This window comes from Neofelis nebulosa, chromosome 6 (assembly GCF_028018385.1).
Source record: "Neofelis nebulosa isolate mNeoNeb1 chromosome 6, mNeoNeb1.pri, whole genome shotgun sequence".
NCBI lineage: Eukaryota > Metazoa > Chordata > Mammalia > Carnivora > Felidae > Neofelis > Neofelis nebulosa.
Window position 1 is genome coordinate 92,372,749 of NC_080787.1, and position 20,616 is coordinate 92,393,364.

A 20,616-nucleotide genomic window follows, 5' to 3' on the forward strand; every position below is an offset into this window, starting at 1 on the left:
GCAGGCATTTTCATTATTACATGGGGACGCTAGTACACAAGACCCTGGGCTTTATAGTCATTATATACTGCTGGTCATTATAGAATCCAGAGAAAATTCACCAATGACTACAGATAAGGGTTATGGTTTTAGACTTCTCTCAGTGGGCACTTTATGAATAACGCCAGGGGTGACAATTCTATGTTAAAGGAGAATGCCTATAATTAGGCCTTGGGCACACATGTTAATAAATGAGTTTCAGCTACGTCTTCCCACAATAGAGCCCCATCATTTCCATCAGGGAACCAGAGACAGAGAAATGTTTTCCTTCATTAAATTCTACTCATTCTGTGTTGGCTTTTTAAGTTCTTCAAAATCTGGGCAGCAGAAGATTTATGTGGAAAAAGGGCAGCCTCCCTGCACCCCTCCCCAAGCTAACTTCTGAGAATAAGAAAAATGATAGGCCTTAATCATTTTCGCTAACACTAAGGTCTCTTTGTGTGACAATATGGCTTTCTATTGAAGGGCCCAACAGTGGGGGAGGATTCGCGTCTATGTACAGATGAAGCCCCCAGTGGCAGGCAAAATGAGGTTTAGTATCTTAGGGCTGCAAGAACTTTTTTTTAAAGATGAAAGGTGGATAATGAAGTAGAGTCTGGTTAGAATTGAGGGTGGGGCGGTCTCTCAGATTTAAGAAAGGGCCTTCCCATCACACCCAAGTCCTCTGCATTGTGTTGTGAGATGGTTTAAAAGCTCTCACATGGAAGCCCCTGTTTATCCCAAATAGCCACGGTTCATTTCTGGGATGACCAATTTCAGGGTTTCCAGTCATCCACTGCAAATGATATTGGATGTTTCAAAAGCACACACACACACACACACACACACACACACACACACACACATAGTTGCTGGTAATGAGTTAATTAAGTGGCTTCTTTGCTTGTTGTCTGCTTTTATGATACATTCAGCCAAAGAGAAAAATTAGGAATTAAGGATCTGTTGTCGTTAATTAGACTTTCCCAATTTCCATATTCTAAAGTAGGAAACATGAAAAGGTTTTGTAAACAGTAATAAACGATAAGACAATGAAAGGTGTCATCGGCATCCACTCTCATAGAGCTTTAGTGAGACACCTCTCTTTTTGAAAAAGAAAACCTGGTTTGTTGTTGAAGTTGATGCTGAAGTTTTAACAGGACCTTTCAACACTCCAACACCTAATGGAGTCAATGGAACGGGAACATTCCAGCAAGTGTTCATGTAAGATTTCCTTACGTGTTTAAGTTTCAATTTTTTCCTACACACAGACCAAAAAAAACAAAAAAACAAAAAAACCCTGTTGAGCTGAACAGTTTAAAATCATTTTTATTGAAAGTGGGAGGGGCAGGGCTTCATGTCAGGAAAAGGTCTTTTTGAAGCTTCTGAGGAGTCCAGCATTTTCTTCTTCTGTCCCATGTACAGTGGGAGGGGGATTGAGGAGGGTGAATGGGAACGGAAAGCAGTGTTCTTTGTGCAGCTCACCCTCTCCTGATGTGGTATGTGTTCCAGGAAAGAGGACAGGCACTGAGACTAAACACAAAAATCAAAATGGACTTTGCTCTGCCTTCAGTAAACAGCACGGCACAAAAGTGCATTGTGCCATGAGGTAACCGCTGAGATGAATGGAGTTGGCTGTCACGGAGGTGATTGTGGGGCCGGTCTCTATTGGATCACAGTCCGGGGCTGAATTCCTTTCTGGTTCATCAGGGTCTGTTGGTACCACAGGAAGTGTCATGATCCTTTTTTTCACTAGGGCCAGATGGTGTCCTTTTTGAGGCCTTACTAATGCCCAGTTTTCCACATGTAAAACTCCTGGGAAAATGACCTAACTCACAGCTGCTTAGTGAGGCTTGAGCAGATCTTTAGAAAGACTTCTGTCAAGAGCAAGAAGATTGTACCACTAGCAGGATAAAGGGGGAGGCTGTGGCCAGAAATGTATCAATTACAAACTATTTTTAAACTACTCTCATAATTTGAATTGTGAGTTGCACAATGTGTGTCTTCACAGGCAGTGGCTGTAAGGGTAGTTCACAAAAGCTACGAATTGCTAGGGATGCTGATTGTTTTCTTCGCAGACGTTTTACCTTCCTTGAGAGCAGATGGCCTGAATAAGAAGAGAAAATGTGGTCCAGAAGGGTCGGGAAAGGACAAAAAGTGAAAGATTCCCTGGATAGCTGCAAGAAGCCTGGGGAGAGGGGAGGGAACTTGGTGTTAAAAAGAGCTGGAAAAAATGGAAACTTTTGATGTATGTGGGTTGTATTCACCAATGAATTGAATGATTCCCAAGGAGGGACAACTGCAGGTGTGATATTTAGAAAGCAAGATGCCTTTTTTATTAACTGACTTATACTGAGAAGGCATCCAAGTTGTTACAGGGGTCAGTGAGATTCCTACAGAAAGTTACTGTAGGATTTTTCTCCCATCCCAGAAAGCACTGGTAATAATTACCTTTGGGATAAAGCTACTTTCAATAGCATCTTTGAATCCTTGCTTATTTTTGCATGTTAAGTGGTGATTGATTTTTGCCTGTTTGTATATATTTCCTTTTGTGGGAATTTTTTTTTTTATCTTGAATGTTGTTTTCAACTTGTTTAAAGGGGCTCTTTCTAGCCATTAAAGTTTTCAGTACCATTTTAATTAATTAATGTGTGACAAACGACAGATTTTTCATGTCACGTTTAAATGGAATGTTGATTTTTTAAAAAATCTAAAGCTGTGTAAAAATAGGTTTGTATTTTTTTATTCCAAACTGTAACTAAAACAATTAGTACCATCTTTTTGCAAACAAGTGAAGCATCAAATAATTACCATGGTGATCTACTTCTGTAAAGCTACTCTTTTCAAGTCTGTAATGTTCATCCAAATTTGCCTAACTTTTTCATCATAAAAATCTAATAATGTGTTCCTGGAGAGAAGAAGGAAAAATAATGTAAAACATTTGACTTGTGTTTTAAGCCAAGTGCCTCCTATTAAGTCCACTTTTCAGAAATGTCTCATTCACTTCTTTTACACCTAACAATAGCAGTGTAGCAAACGGCAGGTCAGTAACAGAAAAACGCAATACTTCTATAATTTGTATTCTAGTTGAGATTTTTTTTAAAAGCATACAAGATGATGATTAGCTATCTTCACTGCTCAGAACCTAGAAAGCATCAACATCCATAATTTGCAGATTTTTGACTTAATTGTTCGTGAATATTTCACAGAACCTTGCCTCTCTTATGTAACTGATAGTGGCTTATGCGAGGATGTGAGCTGTCATACAATAAGGCAACATTCATAGAAACATTTTAGTGAGAGGCCGCCAACCTCAAGGGATGATTGATATTTTGCTCGAGTGCTACCGGTTTTGTTCACACTGAAAATGCCCATCTCCGTAGAGAACTTGGATTTTGTACGTTTAGGACACTAATCTGAGAGGGTAGGAGAGAAGAAGAAAGTACATTCTCCTCTGGTTAGCAACGAGCTGCATCAGAACAAAGACCTAAAAACTTTAATTAAAAGCATAATCTGTTTACTTGTTTTTACTTTCTCCTTGAACAATAATAGTTTCAAATATAATTCTGTTGATTGGTATGGGTTCCCCTTTTGTTTTACAGGGAGAACGGACACAGGTACCCTGCAAACATGTAGGATCCATGTTGAACAGCTAACGAGCCCTGGAGATAGAACCAGGATTTCCTCTGCTGGGTCAGTTACATGCAGCCGGGCTTTTAGTGAAAACTAGCCTTCTGTCTCCTTCCTTTCATGGGCACGGTTAGTTACATTTTGTTGTGGCACAAAGAAATCCTTCCCTCCCTTGTTCACAAAGCCCCACGGCACTGGCTGTTCTTTATCACTGCTCTTTTCTGTCTCTGAATGCTATATTTTTTTTATTTAAATAAGAATTCTTGTAGATGTTTTATTTCCATATGTATTCACTCATGTTGGATGAGTGGAAGGAAGTGAGGAAACCCTAAACCCAAAAGCACATTTTTATAAAGACCAAAAACCATCTCTGGAGCTTCCAGTGGCTGAGAAAGTAACTCTAATCTTGCTTTTATTTGTCTTCATTGTTGAGTCTTACTTCATATCTTGGGTCAGAAATTCAGAGGGTTTCGGTGTCTTTCCAAGCTTCAAGTTTGATGCTATGTAGTTTTGTTCTGTGAAGGTAAGGAAGAAGAGAAGGGTATCATTCAAAGAAAGGCTCTGATGCTGTTCAGTTATTACAATGGATCATCAAAGAAAAAAAATAACTGTGTTGAGCCCATGTGAGTGACCATAATAGCTTTGCCTATGAATTTTTAAGATATGACTGATGGAAAGCAATGGATAATCTTTTAAGACAATCAAAAAGTAATCTCATGATTTAAATAAATTCTGACCTTTTTAAAAAGAATATCCGTTCAATCTACAGAGTTTGGAAATTTGAATTGGCCAGTACAATATTAATTTATAGCAGAAACCAGAGCCTCCATATTTTTTTCAATATTTCAATTTTGGCACCAGAGAGGGGGCAGGGAAAGGCCTTGTTGAAAGTTTCCAAGTCATTTCTCCAACAAAAGATTTATTTAATCTTGCAAAAACAAAACAAACAAACAAAAAAAAACCCTCAGTTAGTTTTCATGGTGCAGGAGTATACAAAATAAGCTTTTCCCATTTTTAAGAAAGTATTACTGAGTTAAGACATAATTTTTGTCCCCTCAGATTTCTTGTGTGTTTCAAAATAGTGACGTCTCAGAATTTGACCTACAAACTATTGGAATTGTACTCACTTTTTGTTGTTGTAGTTGTGTCAGTACATATTAATTGGAGTTCCTATTGTATCCGGGTAATTAGGCCAGATGTAGTGGCACAAAAAAAGACCGGGACATAGACCCTCTTTGGCAAGATGTTTGTGGGATCGTCTGATGACAAGGAGCAGACACTACACAGGCTGGAGGAGCTGGATGGACCTCTTGGATACAGTATGCCAATCTCATCACACCCTTTTCCTCTCCTTTAAGTTTTTGAAGATATAAGGCTGTGTATACACTACGAGTTCCAAAAATATCAACTGTTGTTGATTAAGTTCTAGTATTGTCACTCAATGTGCCATTTAAGAAAAATTTACTTCAGGGATGCCTGGGTGGCTTAGGTGGGTAAGCCTTGGACTTCAGCTCAGGTCATGGTCTCATGGTTCATGGGTTTGAGCCCTAAGTCAGGCTCTGTGCTGGCAGTTCAGAGCCTGGAGCCTGCTTCCGATTCTGTGTCTCTTTTGCTCTCTGCCCCTCCCTCACTCTCCCTCTCTCTCAAAATGTATAAATATTCCAAAAAAATTTTTTTAATTTACTTGACTCATTCTTTGCCTTATTCCTAGAGAAGTTTGCAGCTGTTTTTATTTAATCTGGTTTGTTTGTTTGTTTGTTTGTTGCATTATTTGGATTACTCCAAAATCTTTATATGAGTTCCAATTGTAAAACCACTTTTAATTCACTATAATTGCAGATGTGTGTGATTCCAGTCTGGGTGGTGAAAGGGTCTGGAATCTATGTGACCTGCTCAATCTTTGGGTCATGTATCTCTCATTTAACATATTCACCTGCAAGTCAGCTAAGAAAGACCAGCTGTGTATGCAGGTATCCCTATGACAGGAACATTATCAAGAAGGATGATGTTATACATCTACAGAGTTTGCAGCTAGAAGGAGATTTCAAGATCATCCAATGATCTCATTCTACATAAAAGAAAAGTTAAAGGAGAGAAGCATTTTATCTTCTCTATAGTACCTGAAACACTGTAAGACAATAATAAATAGAAACTTTGTGCCTATTATAGTGTTTAGCATTTTCTGCACATTATCTCATTCTTACCATAAAATCTGAAATGGTGCTGGGGCGCCTGGGTGGCCCAATGGGTTAAGCGACTGCCTCTTGATTTCGTCTCAGTAATGATATCATGGTTTGTGGGAAAGAACCCCCTTCCAGCTCTGCGTTGACAGAGTGGAGCCTGCTAGGGATCTCTATCTTCCTCTCTCTCTCTGCCCCTCCCCCACTCACATTCTCTCTCCCTCTCTCTCTCTCTCCGTCTTTCTCTCTCTCTGCCTACCTACCTATCTCTGTCTCAAAATAAAAAAAAAATTTAAAATAAAATAAAATAAATTTTTAAAAATCTGAAATCGTGCTAATGTCCATGCTTTGCAGATGAGAAAGCCTAGACTCATAGAGTAACTCGCTCAGGTTCCATAGTCATTAAAAAGTGAAACCACAAGGCAAATCTAACTCCAAAGCCTAAGTGCCCACCCCCACCCATTATTACTACCACATATGATTTTATACTATGTGCAAATAAATGGGTTGAATTTATAATATTAAAATTTCCTGGTTGATGGGAAAAGAGATCAAGGGCAGGAGGTGGGGGGAGAGAGGATGGAAAAGAGAAAGAAACCCCAGTTCAAAATATTCTTGAGTACTTTAACTTCCACAATCTCTAACTGGCATCTCTTGCTTCTGGTCCAATATCTCAATTCTTAACACCAAGTTCTACCAGGTAATTATTCAGTGACTCTTAATTGGTAAGCTCAAAAGATTAAGTAAACTGTATCAGGTCAGTAAAATAAGTTATTAAGTAATGTAAAAATCTTCCTAATGTTGATCTAAAAGTATTAATATGGTACCTCATCAAGCAGTGGAAAAATCACTTAAAACCTCTGCAGTTATGTAAACATTACAAATGTTTTAAAATTCACTAATCTAAATATACTTTACCAATCAAATGCATTATCTTCTTCACGTTGGATGAACATCACATTTTACAGAAATTTCCAAACTGATGGTGTTTAGGGGTGCTCAGCTGGCTCAGTTGGTTGGGGGACTGATTCTTGATTTGGGCTCAGGTCATGATCTCATGGTTCATGGTTTGGAGCCACTGCATTGACAGCACAGAGCCTGCTTGGGATTCTCTCTCTCCCGCTCTCTCTCTCTCTGTCCTTCACCCTCCCCTCAGAATAAATAATTACATAAACTTTTTTTAAAAAGGCATTTAAAGAAAAGCCCATTGGCCTAAATATTTGAGAGTTTATTTCTATGCATGAATAAATGCATTTTACATTTTGTTTTTTCACATATATTTTGGTTTTTGATACCTTTTAAACTAATATTGTTTTCTTTGTATTTATTCTAGTGTACATGTATAAAATATATAATATGTTAATCTTTAGAAAAACGAAATCCACAAAGTGTTCTGGGAATTTTTTTATGATACAATCCATGTAGTATATTATATATTATATATTATATATTATATATTATATATTAAGCTTTTATTACAATGCAGAACATTGATTAACACTTTGCCATAAGTAAGTTTTTCTTCCCCTCAAGTATTCTTTGTAGAACATTTTAAAATTGTCAAGTGGGGCGGCGCCTGGGTGGCTCAGTCGGTTAAGCGACCGACTTCGGCTCAGGTCATGATCTCGCGGTCTGTGGGTTCGAGCCCCACGTCGGGCTCTGTGCTGACAGCTCAGAGCCTGGACCTATTTCAGATTCTGTGTCTCCCTCTTTCTCTGACCCTCCTCTGTTCATGCTCTCTCTCTCTGTGTCTCAAAAATAAATAAATGTTGAAAAAAAATTTTTTTAATTGTCAAGTAGGGTTCCAATTTACTAGTATTGTTATGTTTAAACTACTATTTTTTTTATAAGAGAGAGCTGTATATTTGACAACCTCCCCCCCTTTTTTTTTAAGTTTTTTTTTCAACGTTTTTTATTTATTTTTGGGACAGAGAGAGACAGAGCATGAACGGGGGAGGGGCAGAGAGAGAGGGAGACACAGAATCGGAAACAGGCTCCAGGGTCCGAGCCATCAGCCCAGAGCCTGACGCAGGGCTCGAACTCACGGACCGCGAGATCGTGACCTGGCTGAAGTCGGACGCTTAACCGACTGCGCCACGCAGGCGCCCCTAAACTACTATTTTAAAATGACACTATCATTGGGTGCCTGGGTGTCTCAGTCATTAAGCATCTGACTTCGGCTCAGGTCATGATCTCAGGGTTTGTGAGCACAAGCCCCACTTTGGGTGAATGCAAGCCCTGCTTCAGATAAAACATGAGCCCCACATCGGGTGAACCCCATTTCTCTTTCTCTCTCTGTCTCTCTCTGCCCCTCGCTCACTTACGCCCTCTCTCTCTCTCTCTCAAAAATAAATAAATAAAATAAATTTTAAAAAATTACACACTATTGCCATTATTTAAATATTAGTTATATTTTCTGAATTAAGCACCTACTACGTGTATGGTCCTGAGCCAGAAATTACAATGTAGTCAAATACAAGATGAGCATAAGGCTTCCCCTGCCCTTTGGAGTTTATTTGCTGGGTCTTTAAGTTTTAAATATTTTAAGTTTATAGTGATTTAAGGAGGAAATGATAAAACCAGTGACCAATCCTTTGTCATTTGTTTCAGTTCAGGCTTTATCTCAAGCCAGGTTTTTAGAAGGTTTTCTTATTGAGAACACTTAACTTACTTAACTTACTTAACTTACTTGGCTTTATAAACTTGGGGGAGTTTATCATGCTCCCCCATAAAAGAGCTAAGACAATTTTAGAACATCTGACCCATGACGTTAACACATTTTGAAAGCATTTTATGAAGTCAGACCAGTAGTTCTGTGTAATTTTTAATCCCATCCATATTTTGGTGAGATATGCTCCACCCCGATTTTTGTGTTCTTGTAAAAGCAAAGCAAACATTTTTTCCTTGAAATAACTTCTTAGATAACACTCTTTAACAGGATTAGAGAAACTTTAGCTGTAATTTTGGCAGTTAAAAGACGGGCAGGTTTACATCAATTACATTCAGAGAATGACTCCATAATGTGATAGAAACAACCACACCTAAAGATCAATGAAATTGAGATTTCTTTACCTAGGAAAAGGAGAATACTAGGGAAGAAGGAGAATGATTAATTATCTTCAGGAATATGCAGAGTATTAAGGAATAATCCACATACATTCTTCTTTTCAAATAAAGATAAAGAGCAAATAGACTGAAATTTCAAGAAGAGAAAATTTAATTTGAGATAAGATATAACGTCTTGACGCTAAGATAATGAAATACTGTAACAGATTAAATAAAAAAGTATTTTGAAAACTCTGTATGAGTTAAGGCTTTGATCCATCTAGGAGCTGAGAAATAAACCAGACAAACTCAACTCAATAAAATAATCATGCAAAATACAGATTATCCACCAATAAATTTCCTTTCTAGTTAGGATCTCTTTTATTTTATATTAATAATATCTACAGGCCTATTTTTTCCTCTCATATTACAGGTATTAAGGTTATTTATGGGTGGCTAAGGAAACAAAATGTGACCATAAATGCTTACTTTTTTGTTTTCATATAAGTGGCGACTCCTCCCTAAAATCTCCACTAAAAGGTCCTTGTGGTTAAAAAGAGCCTATCAGATTCTTCCATTATTTTTTAAAAGATTTTTTAAATGTTTTTTTTAATTATTTATTTAGAGAGGGAGAGATTGAAAGAATGTGAGTAGGGGAGGGGCAGAGAGAGAGAGAGAATCCCAAGCAGGTTCCATATTGTCAGCACAGAGCCCAATGCAGGGCTCAATCTCACAAAATGTGAGATCATGACCTGAGTTGAAATCAAGAGTCAGATGCTCAACCGACTGAGCCACCCACGCACCCCACTCTTCTATTATTTTTGTATCACAAGATTCAGATGGCCTAAGCTGGCACTGATATTGTAGAGCAGTGGTTCTCAAACTTTTCCACCAATAAACTATTGTATCTGTCAATGTCTAGTCAATAAAACAGAAACCAGTCTAGGTATTTCAAACATCAGAATTTTAATACAGGGGGTGGATCACAAACAAATTAGAAGAATTGGAAGAACAAGAAGAAAATGAGAACACCCTAGAGACATAAAAGACATAAGAAAGTTTTTACCTAAAGATGAGGAAGCTGCTACCACCTTTAAGATGATGGCCATTGGCCACACTCACTGCTACACTGCTTCTGTAGCTGCCACTGCTGTTGGAATCACATTGCTGCCACAGGGCAAAAAAATCAATAATCTGAACTCCTATGGAGGCTGCTGAAATTAATGTTGCTGTTGAAGCCCATTTGCAATCACTCCGATAACCAACTGCCCCTACTAGAAAATGATGGAAAGGAAAACTAGCCTTTCCCTTCCCCTCAACTTCCCGGTGAGGAAGTACATCCCACTGGCTAAACCCAACAATAGTAATTCAGGTCAAAGGAACTGAGAACATATAGTTGGTAGACTTCCAAACTCAGCAGTACAAAGGGCAGTATAAAATGGTGAGTGTGGATCTAAGAGTGTGCTCATGCCGAGCACAGTCCTATCGCCTACCTTGTACTCTACGGATACTTATCGAATAAGCAACTGATAGGAGGAGGGAATGTCCAAACATTAATAGAACAGTGTGATTTCTTTGTCCCTTGGCCCTATTCTTTTCCCCCCAAATGTTTTGAGATTGCTTAATATAAAAGATATCTGAATAGGCAAACAATGAAAGTGAAGATAATATAGTAAGATTCATTTAATAAGGGAATCAAGATGCCAGTTTTAGAGAAAATCTGGGTTATAGTTAATCAAGGTTTTAGATTGCTTACTGATGCCAAAGTAGGTTTGCCAGATAAAATACGGGACATCTAGTTACATTTGAATATTATATAGGACATCGATACATTTTAAAAAATATACATTATCTGAAATTAAAATTTAGCTTTCTATTAAAATTAACTGTCTGCATTTTTATCTGCTGTATTGGGCAACATTATGCCAAAGGACACCAGACTCTTTTATTTATTCTATATCTTGTTATTTAACATCACATCATAAGACAGTATGCAGAACATATAGCAGAACCTATTTAATACCAAAGGGTTCTGTACTACTGAATTAAATTTTCTTATTTGACTCTAAAGCCTTAATGTTTGGATCTCTCCCAAGGGAGAAAAAAAAAATAACATGATGATTCACATTTATTAGCATTTTATATTTTACAAATAATTTCACATATATTCTCATTTTAAAAGTATTACAATCTCATGAGATCAGCCTAACTACTCTTATGTTTAAAATTTTTAAAAAAATGGGACTCGGACCATTTAATTAATTTGTCCAAAATTACAGGATGAGCATGCATGCTGCCACTTGAATGTCCTTTCTTCTTACTTCCATGAACTTTCGAAAGCCCAGTGCCTCAAGTTTGGTTAGTATAAACATGAAGGGTAAGCCCGGCAGAAAAAGAAATCCAAAGAGAATAAACTGAACATTAAAGTAAAGAGAAGGAGTTCTGTCTGCTTTGCCTTAGAAAACAACAGTCATGGGTTTTATTGGATAATCACTTGTACTCCTTCAAGCCTAGGTCTTTTTCAGAGCCAACAGGCATTGCTCTGCATGTTGAGGACACAAAGATAAATAAGCCATTGTCTGTGAGATGGTGAACTTTTATAGGCTAAAGGGAAGATAATGGTTACTGATAGAAAGTTGAATCACTCAACTCTCCCACCACATGTTGCTAAACAGACATAAACTGGACATTGTTGACTAGTGTTGCAATTAAGCTCCCTGAGAGATCCTGTCTGCATGATTTCATTCATTATCTCAGTATTCTTGTGGACTTAGAGTTCAAGATATCATTTATGATGAAATATATATGTACATATATATATACACATATGCATATATATATATATATATGCCTCTATTACTCAGATATCTCAGAAACAAGATCAATACCCACTTCACAGACCAGCTGTGTAATTTTAGATTTTTTTTTTTGTATGTAACTATTACAATTTGGACAGTGAAATTCCACTTGTGGTATGTCTGATTAGTTTTATGATGAATCTCTACTGTATTTAAGATACTGCTGTTTGGAATCAGAGCTCTCACAGGGACCTCCAGAGGTCATCTCCTCCATTCTCCTAGCCCCAGGCAAAGTTACTTCCAATAATCTGAGACAGAGTTCTCTTCCCTGTTCTTAAGAATTACCATGCATAGCAATTTGGTCTACCTCTCCCATTGTAATTCTCACTTCAATACAAATTATTTTGGAAATCCAGATTTATTTTAAAGGTATAAAAGCTTTCATCACTTTCAATAATTTGAAGGAAACTATGTTTGTAGGCTTGCACTACCATTTCGGATTCACGCTTAACCAAAATCTATTCTAAAACAAATGATCATGGCCAAGTGTATTTGATAAAGTTGCCCTGTTGCAGTTCAATAAGGGTTACTCATTTCAGGTTAGCTTTCTTTGGATGGCTTATCTGTGATTAAACAAACTGTTTTTTCCCTTTGATAAACTCCCCTTTGTATGATCATTTTGTGTTCACCCAAGTTTATTAGGATAAATGATTGATTTAAAATTTTATAAGGTACTTACATGTCAGTCACATCTTCTTGTTGATCTAAATCGGTATTTTTTGCTCATTTCCTGGGTAGATTGCATCTGGTCTGTGGGTAAACACAGAGGAGTTGCCCCCTCTTTCCAGGCTTTATAATGAGAATATCCTGTCTGATCAGGTACACGCGCCCTGCTGTCATTTGCAGCCTGACCTGTAGGTCAGGGGTGATGTGAGCTGGCTCAGGGATGCATACAAATCACATCCTCTTGTCTGTCTGTTTTGTTGACTGGTTCTCCTCAGGGTCGTGGCTATCTTAAGTAGCAGCCTGAAGGATAAAGTGTGCCCTGTCTGAGCTGTAAAACTTTGACTGTGGACCAATTGCATCTGACATACAGCAGCATGAGGTTTGGTTTAGCCTTTGGATTCGGAACAAATCACTGGCTATCAATGGCTGATAGTGACATGCAGTTTACCGAATCTCTCCTTCTTTCTGACAGCTCTACACGGGGAAGAAATGGATTGTTTTTAAGTTGGGGACTTTCAAAACATAAAATACACTCCACGTGAATTTTTTTATGTGAAAGCAAAATTGCTAAATTATTCACTTTTTAAAAAAGAAAATATTTTATTCCAAGACTCTGATTTCAACACGCAATGTCTAGGCTACAGGGGGCATGTTTATGACACAAGTCAACAGTAATTTGGGACACATGAGGCTATTAAATGTTTTCAATGAGATTCTGATGTATATAAAAGTTCTCACGTTTCCTACTTTCACTTAGAGGACTCTAACCACGGAATGTATCAAATAAAAGACAAGTTGAATGCTTTTCCAGTGTCACTCCACCAGCATCAAAATTTGTTCATACCAGATCACATTAGAGTTTTTCTCTAGGCTGCACTAGAATTTATGGTATATTTGCATAATTGAATTTTGAAAAATTTGAGTGCTTCTCCCTCTTAAATAACGGCATCATACCCATTGCTATGACAGACACAGAAAAATAAATAAATGATGTGACTGAGGCCCTCAAAAAGCTTACAGTCTAACAAGAGAAATAAAACCTAAAACAAAGCAGGCTGTCATAAGTACTATCAAACAATAGAAAAATTTATGGGAGCTTAGCAGAGAGAGTATTCACTTCCAGCCAGACTTTGAGGAAATGGCAATATTTCCAAAGATGGAAATGCAGGATTAGCAAGGAAGAGCATCCCAGGAGAGAACAAGGTAAACCCTCAGGAGTGTAGGGTAGGTAAGGTGGCCAAGTATTAGATGGGGTGTGGACACTATGCTCCAGGAAAAATAATGTGCTAATAATTTGGAGGGTGGTTTATAGGCAGGAGAAATTAGAGGTTAGAAGCCCAAGTAAGAGACAACTACATTAGGCAGAAAAGAAGGCAATAAGGTCTCAGTGAGGGCCACTGCAGCCATAATGGGAAAGAGAAAATGATTTCCAAGAGATATCTCAGAGATGAGACGAATATGGTTCTTGTTTGGAAAAGGGGAGTATATGTCCCCTGAAGTACCCTCCTGTATGCACTCAGGATCTTTTGGTGTCTTTCCAGGACTTCAACAGCTCACTGAGCAAAGATCTATTATTGAACTTACAACATTGTTAACTTTTCCATCATTCCATCTAGACTGAGATCCTTCATTGTTTGTCTTTATCTCCAGGATGGTAAAGGCTTGATAAATGATTATTGATTAAATGGATGGATGACTACATCATTTCAGTGTTTTGTTTCTGGGTTTCTAGAGAATTATGACATCACTGATAAAATAAAAAACACAGAGAGAAGGGAGAGAATTTGTCAAGAGCTATGAGTTTAGTCCTAGACCTCTCCTCCCACGTCAGAGCCCCAGAAACAGAGTCATTATGAGACCTCAAAGCAGCTTTTTCAGTCAAATTTTTGGATTATTTGCAAAATCAATCATGCATTAATGTATGTATTGTATGTATGTATGAAATATAATGTATGTATGTATGTTAGTAACATATTACCCTGAGATATCTAGCTCAATCTCCGTGTCTATTGGCATTGTAACTTCTCTATTAATATTTACAGTGAAATGACATTATAGTATCAATTATGTGTGAAGAGTGAGCTGAGATTAAAACATGTATCTAAGGTTCTAAAAACTTGGGTTTCAACAGCAAAAGTGAAGAGAAAGTCATTCAGCCTCAAATGGTCTAGATTGCAGACAAAATTAAACCAAGTTGGCTCCCAACCTTCCATGTCATCTAGTTTTCTAATGTTTACATTTTCAACAAACTACTCCCAAACTGTTTTGTATGTGTGTGCTACATGTCAGGATAGATTTTTAAAAAGAATATGAAGAATGCTTATAAGAAGAAACACTTGATACTCTGTATTCAGGGCAGGTTCATTAAGTATGTTGCTAAGTCCAATTTGTATCTTTACAGTTTTATCAGCTTTGGTATCAGAGTTCTATTAAATAAACTTACAAAGTTGTGTGAGTAATGCTAAGGCACACTATATTTTTCATGGTCTGGAAGTACTGTAGCTGTGTTCACTCTGGAGCCATATGCCAATTCTGGGAAAGGAGAAAGAGAGGGAGAGTGGGAGGGATAGGGAGAGAGAAAGAAGGAGAGGGAGAGAGAGGGAGATCTGTGCTGTGTTACAAGATGATCTGTAAGAAAAATTCACAGGCTACATTGTTTTCTGGCTTCCCACTGGAAAACACAGGCAAAAATGTAGGAGAGGGGATTGAGATAGCTTCCCATAGGGTTACTATGGGCTTCCTGTCAGCATCTGGCCTTCTTTGTCCTGGGTTCTAGTAACTTCTTTTTCCCCCTTCAAGCTTAGGAGTAAGAATGATGCCTTGTGTTTCTAGTCCTAGGGCAATCCAGTCCTTGGATATTTAGTCCTTGCCACTATCCCTTGTAAACCCTGTTTTTTTAATAAACTATCTCGTCATTAAACTTGTAAATTATCCCCATTTAACTATCCCGTCCCATTCCTATCAGGACACTAATCAATACAGTAGTCTTTAGAGATTGAATGTATTGGTTTTAAGAGTTTCTACAATTTTATTCATATTTAAATTTCACTCATTGAATGTTTTGGGAGCTTTAACTTATGAGTAAAATTGTTAGCAAAATGCCCCTTTTCAGTTCATCTTGAGGAGAAAAGGGAATTATTAGAAGAATCCCAAAGGAATCTGCCAACTGAAGTCTCACGTTTAACTGGTAATCAGCTAATTGTTTAGGGAAAAAATGAATCAATACTGAAGATATAGCAAAATTGAGAATAGACAATTAAATTGTAAGATATTATATTCTTAAATACAATTCAACATCATATAGAATATGATTTAATTTCTTGCATTTGTGATGTCTCCACTTTGGAATGCTCCACGTTGTGGTAGTCAATCCATTTCTCTGTTCCATTCATTCCCTTGATAGCACAACCAGTCTCATGACTTTAAATATTATCTGACATTTTACTTCTGGATAGCATGGAGTGGGTACCAGAAGACCAGAATTCCACCAAGAGCAACTATGAAACCAAAAAGAAAAAAAATAGAAAGAAATCAATTATCATCTGTCCAAAGCCAACAGATTGCTTCTTAAGCAACAAGAACAGAAGGTGCTAAAGCTTGGAAGAGGTAAGAGCTTCCTAGAAGTGAGCTGACTTCCTTAGCCATTTACTTTGGCCCACTTGTCAATTCTGAACAAATAAGAGGCTTAGAATTAAGCCTTTGTGTGTATAGGGGGCCATTTCTAGGGGAAAGGGAAGTTAGCAGAGATTTGGTGGAGACTTGAGGAAACTTCATGCACTGGCACTGCTTCAGTCAGTGTCTTTGATGTTCAAGATATTTTTCAAATTCAACTGCTGAATGGGGCAAGAGAACCACTACTTATGCAGAGTCTCTGAAAAGCAGAGCAGAGCTTTCAGAAGCCTCACAAGGCAAAGATTAGAGTTTGAGACCTGCCAAAGGGGAGTGAGAGGTGGGCTAGAGATAGATTGAGCCTTACTTGGGCTGTCACCCAGCCTGATGAATCACCATGCTATTGGCCTAAGCAAGGGTGAGGTGAACCCTCTCTGGAGGATATAACAATGTCTGCAGCTCCCAGAATGTGGTTTTCTTAAAAAAAAATTATAATATCTAGCATTCAAGCAAACATTGCTAAAAATGCCAAAAGAAAATAACACATCATTTTTTTTTTTAAATTTTTTTTTTCAACGTTTTTTATTTATTTCTGGGACAGAGAGAGACAGAGCATGAATGGGGGAGGGGCAGAGAGAGAGGGAGACACAGAATCGGAAACAGGCTCCAGGCTCCGAGCCATCAGCCCAGAGCCTGACGCGGGGCTCGAACTCACAGACCGCGAGATCGTGACCTGGCTGAAGTCGGACGCTCAACCGACTGCGCCACCCAGGCGCCCAACACATCATTTTTGAAAAGAGAGAGAAAAATAAAAAGGCAGCCATCAGAAACAATCCCTCACAAGATCCAGATACTGAAGTTAAGTGAAAAAGGATTTTTAAATAACTAAATTCTGTTTATACAGATCATTCTTTTTCAAATTTTTAAAATTGTTTTAAAGTTTCATTTATTTTTGAGAGAGACAGAGTGCAAGCAGGGGAGCGGCAGAGAGAGAGGGAGGCACAGAACCTGAAGGAGGCTCCAGGATCCCAACCATCAGCCCAGAGTACAAGGGGATCGAACCCACAAACCATAAGATCATGACCTGAGCCGAAGTCCAATGCTTAATTGACTGAGCCACCCAGGTGTCCCCCTTTTTTTAAATTTTGTTAATGTTTATTTATTTTTGAGAGGGAGACAGACAGAGTGTGAGCAGGGAAGGGTCAGGGAGAGAGACACACAGAGTCGAAAGCTGGCTCCAGGCTCTGAGCTGTCAGCACATAGTCCGATGTGGGGTTTGAACTCAAACCATGAGATCATGACTTGAGCCAAAGTTGGACACTTAACTGACTGAGCCACCCAAGTGCCCCAGATTATTCTTAAATTTGTATTGTCAGCCTGGATATCTCCCTTGGGCTCCAGACTTATATATAGAACTATCTACTTCACATCTTCAGTTACATGGCTAACACATATTTCAAACCTAACATGTAAAAAATAAAACTCCTGATTCTATCACTCAAAACTTATTTCTTTTCTAGTCATTCCCATTTCAGTAAATAGCAACTCCATCCTTCCAATTGTCCAAGCCCCAAACTGAAGTCATTCTTAAATATCTTTCTTTCATACCCCACATCAAATACATCAGAAAACTCTATTTGCTTTCTTTCAGAATATACCTATAATCCTGCCATGTTTTGCTGCTTTCATTGCTGTCGGTGTGAGCTGCAATCATCTCTTGCTTATATAAATGCAACTGCCCCCTCCTCATCTCTTGTAACTGCCCTTGCCTCAATGGACTCTTCTTATTACAGAAGCTAGAATAACAACCCGCTTGATACAGAAGTTGGATTATGTAACTCCTCTGCTCAAAAACCTCCAGTGACTACCTGTATTAATGAGAAGGAGCTCCATTATGCTATAACAAACAACTCTCAAACCTCAGTACCTTAAAACAACAAAACTTATTTCTTATTCTTAGTACCTGCTTATTATAAGTGAGATGAGCAGTCTATTTCTCATCATTTTATCTTAGACACCCCAGGACCTAGGTTACTATAGGAGCCACCAACTCTAACATCATCAGAGGCAGAGTCCCGAGGAAAAGAAAAGGAAGGTGAAGCATACATGAGTTCTCCAGAGTAATGATGTCATTGCTGCTCACACTGCATTGGCGAGAGCCAGTCACCTGTCAATCTAAAACCTATCTGGTCTACAACACTCTGATTATCCTCTTCCTGCATTACTTGAGCTTCTCTCATGCTATTTTATTACTCAACCGCACTCACACTACTCCAGTGACACTAGTCTGTCTGATGTTCCTCAAGCATACCACACAAGTTCCTGACTTAGGACTTGCTGTGCCTTCTGCATGGAACCATCTTCTTCCAACAATCCCCTCCCCAGAACTGTCAGGTCTTTGTTCAATGTTGCCTTCTCATAAGGCCCTTCCTTACTATTCTGTTGTAAATTTCAACTCTTCATATCTACCCCCATCACTCTCTATCCCTTTTCTCTTCTTTATTTTTTTCTAAAGGACTTACCATCATGAAATGCTATATATTTCACTTCCTTATGATCTGTCTCCCTTCATGAGAATATAAGCTTCATGAAGGCAGGGACTTTTTTTCCAGCTAATTTATTCCCAGTACCTACAGGAATGCCTGACACATAATGGGAGCTACATAAACATTTGTTGCATACATACAATGCCCCGTCTTATTCTTATTAGATTTTTAAATGTACAAACCCTTCTGATATACATCTTCTCATTTAATATTTACAACCACCTACGGAAGTACTAGCATGTGAATATACATATTTAAAAAAATTTGCTTTAATAAGATGCCAAATGCTTAACTTTGGCAAGTGTAGTTTGAAGTACCCAGTAATAACCACCAAGTTTAATACAATGAAAAATGGGTAAGAGAGATGGCTCAAACCATCTACTGAAATGTAAACATTTTACTGCCTGCACATCTCTAATAAGAATTGATGTGGTGTGTCATCTGTAATTTAATCACCAGCATTACATCTTGATAGTAAATGAGGATCACTAGACTATTCCCTATAAAGTTAGATTACTACACATACAAAATATATACTGAATTTGGGTAGTATTTCAGGTGTGACATAAGATGATAAATGGAAAGAATTCAAACTTAACATAGCGCTCTTATAGCTGATGTTATCATGCCTCTAAATTTTAGTGCTTACTGTACCATATCACCTGTCCAGCCCAATCTCACCCTGAATATCTGACCACAGGAACAAATTAAACCCTGAGTTTTATTTCTGGATTTAAAATTATTTTATCTACTTAATGTATTATTTTCATTGTATTGAGGAATTTTTTTAGGATTTATGATATAATAACAGTAAAAATAATTGGTCTAAGCAACAGCAATATAAGACCCATCACTTATTTATAATTATAGATTGGGATACATTAGTTTTTAAAATATCTCAAAAGAAATTTGTTTTGTTTTTTACCAAAAGAAGTTTTTTAAACAAGTTTTGTATGTGTATTGTGAGTAAAGGATTTTTGTTGATTTCTTAGACTCCCTGTACATAACAGAGCAACAGAATCCATCTAAATGCAGAAGCTGGACAAAAAATGAACATTTTACAAACACACACACACACATACACCCCACATATTTACCAGGCTATTATGATCTTCTGAGAAGTTAATGATTTGTTTCATTGTTTTACTGTTACACAAAGCTTATTTCTCAGCTATAAAAACTAGACTTCAATATATATGACATTAAGCAGTTGGTATAAGAAGGGTCAGTGGTTTATAGACTATATAGGCCACAACTTTGTATGCAAATGAATAAATAAGAAATTAAGCAAAATATTCCTTCTTGAATCAAGTGGAAAATTAAATGATTATAAAAAGATACTGCACAATGAAAGCTTCCCCTTATGGTTCTTTTATATCTGGAATTCTGCTGCTCTAGTAAGGATTATGTGAGCATCAGGACCATGGACAGCATCTTGAGTGCCATATGAAAGCATGTTTCCATAATAGAAATTAATAGTGGATTCTTAAAACTGCACTATAAGCAATGTTATTTGATGTTTGTTTTATTACCAAAAAATTAAAACTCAGTTATCATTAAAATCCTTCACAATGTCAGAGGATCTTGAAGTATTAACACAAGCAGTTTCTTTCTTGAAGGGATGTCAAACCACATTTTCCATGTTCCCATATGTAAGAATGATCAAATAACTACTTTTAGAGGAAGATTATTTGATTTTCAACAAAAGGAAAATCTGGGTCATCAATTGTTTGCTAATTTGGTTTTTGGAGGGAGGGGTGAAAAGAAGGGGGTCACACATCATTTCCTCTGCTTCCTTCACTACTGTTTCTTTGTAGTAACACAAAAATGTTCATATACATAAAATGACTTCAGACCACTTCTTCTCAAATTGTGCATCTATTATACTTTTTCTTACATTGATCTTATGATGCAGTCTTCTGATCCTGGTTCAAATGAAAAAAAGTGAACTTGTTCTGAACTTACAAAATCAGGCATTCTAATCACAGGTACTGGGTAGAGAAGCTGATGTTTGATAATCTTCACGGCAGAGCTAGTGGTGTTTGCTTGAGAGCAAGTTAGCATTAA